The following is a 5,655-nucleotide window of genomic DNA, read 5'->3' on the forward strand; positions in this document are numbered from 1 at the left end:
AGCCCTTAAGGCCCAAAATCTCTAGACCTCAAGATCTGAAAGGCTGATAGCTTTTCGTCCTAAGGCCCAAACTAGCCCTAGAAATCCCATGACCACCTCATAGACTTTGGACCTTGGCCTTAGTTTTGGTCCTTTGAGCCTTGAGAGCACCGCATAAGACCCAACAATGATTCCTAAAGAACGGAGTGCTTACTTTGTTGGTTTTTTGGTATTTTTTGAGGTTTGAAGAAGTGCATGTTGAAGCTTTTGTAAGTTGATTAGAAAAATTAATGAACAGGTCATGCTGACCGCTATACTAGAAGCAAGACAAATATTGACAGATAAGAGTAATTTTCTTTACTAGTATAATATTGCAAACGTATCCATGGTGATCAAACAAGTACATGGAAACAGAGAGTTGATGTTTGCTTATTCAAACCAAGCAATACGAAGAAATTAGTCCAAAGACCATAACAAATAGTTCGGATGCGGCATCCTAGTTGTTGTTGTCCATCCAGAATTGAGCCTGGAGCCAATCCACGGTCTTTTTGTCCAGTTGGAAGGCCTTGGCAAGAACTTCATCAGAGATGGGTGGCTTCGCTCCAAAGACCGCATTGGCTATGGTGATCACACCAGGGTTCTGGCTGCTCAGACCAGAAAGGCAACGGCGCTGGTCTTCCCATTGTTGAACTGGAAGTGGATGAGGCCTTGAGGAAATACGAACACATCACCCTCATGAAGGACCTTAGTGAAGAGCTGGTTGTTGGGGTTAGATGTTACGAAGCCGACGTAGAGCGTGCCTTCCAACACTACAAGGATCTCAGTTCCCCTTGGATGGGTGTGAGGAGGGTTGAGACCATAGGGTGCAAAGTCTAGGCGAGCAAGCGAGATGCCAAGGGTGTTGAGCCCAGCAAGTTTGTTCACATCGACTAGAGTCACATTGGACCCAAGCTTGTTTCCTGTGTCACGGGCTTGTCGAGTCCAGAGAAGAAGAAATCTTCGGCTTTGGCCATCTTGGGGTCCTTGCAGAAAAACCCATTCACAAACACTGCAATAATTATAAAAATGATTAGTACTTGGACATGTATAATACCATACGTTATGCCTGCATGGTTACAATGTCACAACTTGATCATAAAATCAATTGTTGATGAGCAGGAGTACCATCTGAGTGAAGATCAGCGACGCAGAAGTCTTGGAGTTGGCTAGGATCAGAAGCAATGGCATGAGATGAAGCCAGAGCAAGGAGTGCAAGGAAGAGGAAATGGGCAGCCATCTGTTTTCTCTTTCAAGCTAGCAGAAGAATAGCCAAGGGATATGGAGCAAGACGTTCTGGAGGAGCGATATATATAGAGGGAGAGTGGTTGATAAGGCTCGAGTTAGTATTCATCAAGAAAGAAGATAAGCTTGATTTAGTCATGCTGACTTTACTAAAAAGAAAGAGTAAACCATGTTAGGTAAATTGCATGCCATAGTTTTCTAATGCTTCCGGCCATGAATCTGTTGTTGTCCAAGTAATAGTTTGAGGAAGTTTCCCTGATAACACGAGGGTAGAAAATTATGACAAAGTAGTCCAGATAACGAAAAAGGAAAGTTATAATGTCAAGTTATTCATCCACACATAGATAATGGTTTCTCTTATTTTATATTATTATATATAAGTTCTGATAGCAATGGCAGTCTTCTTTCAAGGAATATACTTGGGGTGTGTTTTGTTCACAATTAAAATCGGTATTAGAATGGATTGAAATGGTGATATTACCCGATGCATTGGGTTCGTGATGGGAATTAGAATCAAGATCGGAATAAAATTTGAATACTGGATGAGAGTCCAGATTGTGTTTTGTGGAATTGGGGTATTTCTATTCACCTACGGAATCAAAATGAGAATAGATCGAATTCCTAACCAAACAATAGAATGGGATGGGAGTTATTCGTTTACATTCCAATTTTAGAGCCCAACTTCCCCCACCCAAACATGCCCTCAGAGTTGTTAGAGAATGCCTAAAAGGAATAGACATAGTCCATGGCAAATGTTTATCTAGAAGTGGTTTCAATCACATTTCTATTAAAATAAACACCAGTCAGCTTGTTATGTCATGCCACTGCATTTTTTCAAATGTGTACCGATATGTGGTTAAAGGAAGACCGTTGATTCCTCAGGGAGCAGTTTTTTGAGATAAAAGGAGTAAGACACTTCCCCAAGCTAGATTAGATGATTTCTTAGGGAGCGGTTGAAGCCACCTAACTGGCTAATTAAAAGAGTGAACACGATGACGACACTGCTTTCTACCGAAGGCTTATTCTATTACAATGGAGCGTTCATTCCATTCAAAAACACAATGCAGTGTTCACACAATGCTGAGACTTCGATATCCCTATATAGCTATCTTTCTTCTTTTTGGTGAACAAGCTGCATTAGTATATTTACATCAAAAGGAACTGTTATTATTATATCAAAATCTAAAGCTTAAGCGGCTTTTTGAGTCCCATCATCTTTCCCGTTTTATGCGTGCAACATATCAAAGTACATTCTAATATATAAATTTACCAAGGGGCCGGAAGCACCTTACTTCCTCTTTCATCAAAAAACATGCACATGCCGGATCTTAATACGTAATGGAAGAATAATATTATAAAAATTTTGGTATCAATTCCACTCAAAAATTTTGGTATCAGTTATGTGACTTCTCTGCATGGTTATGATGATGAATTAGACTTCTACATTGGTTTTGGTAGTGTACAATGGTTAATCATATGGCTAAAATTTTAGAAATTGATTATTTATGGATCGATTATTTTAGATGTTGTTTGGCATCTATTTTATTTTTCTTCATCAAAAAAAAATAGAAATTTTATTTTATTATGCTTTGGTGTTTTAAAAATATGAATATGTTAGATCTAATCAATTACTTTCAAATGCATATGTTGATAGTAGCCAGGACAATAGTAGTGGTGGAAGAGATAGTGAATGCCATAGTAGTGGGGGTAGCTATGACTAAGAGGGTGCAAATAATATTTAGTGGGACTACCAATGATGTGGTGGATGTAATAATAATGGAGGTGGTGGTATGATAGAAATGTGGTAGCGATGGCGGCCGCATGGTAGAGGTGATGAGGTTGGTAGTTTAATTTGGTGGTGGCAGCGGCAACGATAATGGTAGAGAGGCAACAGCAATGTAATAACCCAATATGATTAGAAACTTGGTTTGATTAGAATTGATTTGGGTCAACCCGAAGTGGGTTAGACCCTGCACATGTTTTATGCGTGAGGCGAAGAGGACTAGATAAGAGTCCATATCCTCTCTTGACTCCATCGAATGAAGCCTAGGCTCCAAAATTGAGCAGACCTCTAGACATCTCTATAGAAAGAGATCTCTTTTCTCTTTCACTAGTCCATTGTCGAGAATCCTTCTGATCGCCATCGATTTTTATCATGATTTTCTCAGTGTTCTATTGAGTTTCTTGACAACTTTTTGCAATTGAGGTAATCATTGATCTCAAATCCCTCTTCCACCTTCTTCATAGTTCTTGGGCTAACATCACCAGCCAGATTTGAGTCGATCGATTGCCATATTTCATTAAGCAAGGCATCCCCTTATTTTATTTTTTTGAGCCTTATTCCACATTGGCCATGTTGGATATCGACATGGTCGGAGTCCTCACCGGAGGTTGGGCCCCTTGCCTAGATTGTCATTGCCTTCACTAGCCTTTTTGTTGTTGTTTGAGCTATAGATGCCTCTCTTATTTTCTCCTTTTCCATTTCCCTTCCTCCGACCGACCACTATCACTAGTTGTTACCATAGCAAGTTGCCAACGTGGGTCATCGCCCTTTGGCCACCACCATTGCTAGATCTAGCTTTTCCTTCCCCTTCCTTTATTTTGAGAGAAAACCACCATGGTTCTGTCATTCTCACTCTCTTTCTCTCTCCTCTTTCTCTCTCCTCTTTCTCTCTATCTCTTTTCCACCTAGTCTAGGAGATTTAGTGGATGGTCTTAGATTTCTACTCTATGGACTAAGTTTGACTCAAGTAGGGTGTTCTAAGTTGTTGATTTTACTTTATAATTTTTGCTGATAAGTGGACCTAGTATTCTAAAGGAGCAAACCATTTGGGCATGAAGATGCTAGGTAGGGTACTACTCTAGATCTTGGTTTTTAGATTGAGATATGGGTCGAACACTATGTTTAAGTCTATCATCAATAGAGATAACAATCCCAAATATTGGTCACCTATATATAATATATATATAAATAATATATAATATATAATAAAAATAAATATATAAATAAATATATATAATATATAGAAATAGCATGATGTGCAACAATTTAAAAAATACCGTAGTAAATTAAAAAATAAGATGAAAAGAAAAGAGAATAGAGCACATAGAGAAATTACATGGTTCGGCATGTCGGCCTACATCCATGGGTAAGATCTCCACAGCTTATGAACAAAGAGAGAAAAAGATTACAAGAGAGGCCCTTTTTTTATTAAATATCACATGGCTCCTTTTTTTTTTTGTTACACGTGCTTTACCAACACGTGAATATCATGTGATAACAATTCTCCCACTCGAAGCATGTTTGTCATCAACTAAACACCAACTGGAGACCTTGCCACCAAGCTGTTCGTCAATGTACTTGAAGTTCGAGAGAAGACTTTGAGCGTTCGAACTTCTCCCGAGTCATAGGTTTCATCAACATATCTACATGATTTGAATTTGTATGAATCTTTTGCAACAGGATCTTACCTCCGTCCACCACATCACATACAAAGTGATAATGAACATTGATGTGTTTCATCCAAGAGTAAAAAGTGGGATTCCTCACTAAATATAAACACTTTGATTATCACAAACACACATTTGTTCTTCATTTTTCACCTTCAGTTCTTCAAATAGCTTCTCCAACCAGATGGCTTCTTTGCAAACATGTGTAGCTGCCATATATTCTGCTTCAATTATTGAAAGAGCTATAATGGACTACAATTTCGATTCTCAACTAACGCTTTGCCTACCATAGAGAAAATATACCTATAGTAGACCTTCATCTATCTCTGTCGCCTGCAAAATCTGCATCAACATGTCCAATACAATTCAAACTCATAGATCTGTAACACAAAGTCTGATCAGAAGTACCTCTCAAGTATCTGAGAATCCACTTCACAGCTGACCAATGACCACGATCAGGATTTGCCATATTCTATAGACAACTCCCACTACATGTGCAATGTCTGGCCTTGTAGACACTATAGTAAATATAAATCTCCCTACTGCTGATGAATATGGTACTAGAGACATGTCTGCCTTCTCTGCTTCAGTGCTGGGTGAATTTTTCAAAAAATAATTTTAAGTGAATAGAAAATGGAGTACTCACTGATTTGCATTCTGCATGTTGAAGCACCGCAGAACCTTTTTCTACATAATCTTTTTTGTGACAACCAGATTTTCCAACTCTTTCTATCCCTCAGTATCTTCATCCCAGAATATGATTTATGGCACCCAAATCCTTCATGTCAAACTCTCCAGCCAACCAAGCTTTCAGTGTAGAGATCCTATTCATACTATGCCTGCAACAATCATGTCATCCACATGCAATAGCAGAATACAAAAGCTACCATCACCATAATCACAAAAGTAAGCATAGTGATTAGCTTCACATCTATTAAAATTCAA

At 38.7% G+C, this 5,655-nt stretch overlaps 1 pseudogene; it reads right to left on the bottom strand.

The window, feature by feature from the left end:
* Positions 1–313: 313 nt before the first annotated feature.
* On the bottom strand, positions 314–1,281 carry LOC140859176 (putative germin-like protein 2-1; annotated as a pseudogene).
* Between the last annotated feature and the right edge of the window lie 4,374 nt (positions 1,282–5,655).

The sequence above is a fragment of the Elaeis guineensis genome, chromosome 7 (genome assembly GCF_000442705.2).
Source record: "Elaeis guineensis isolate ETL-2024a chromosome 7, EG11, whole genome shotgun sequence".
NCBI classification, from domain to species: Eukaryota; Viridiplantae; Streptophyta; class Magnoliopsida; order Arecales; family Arecaceae; genus Elaeis; species Elaeis guineensis.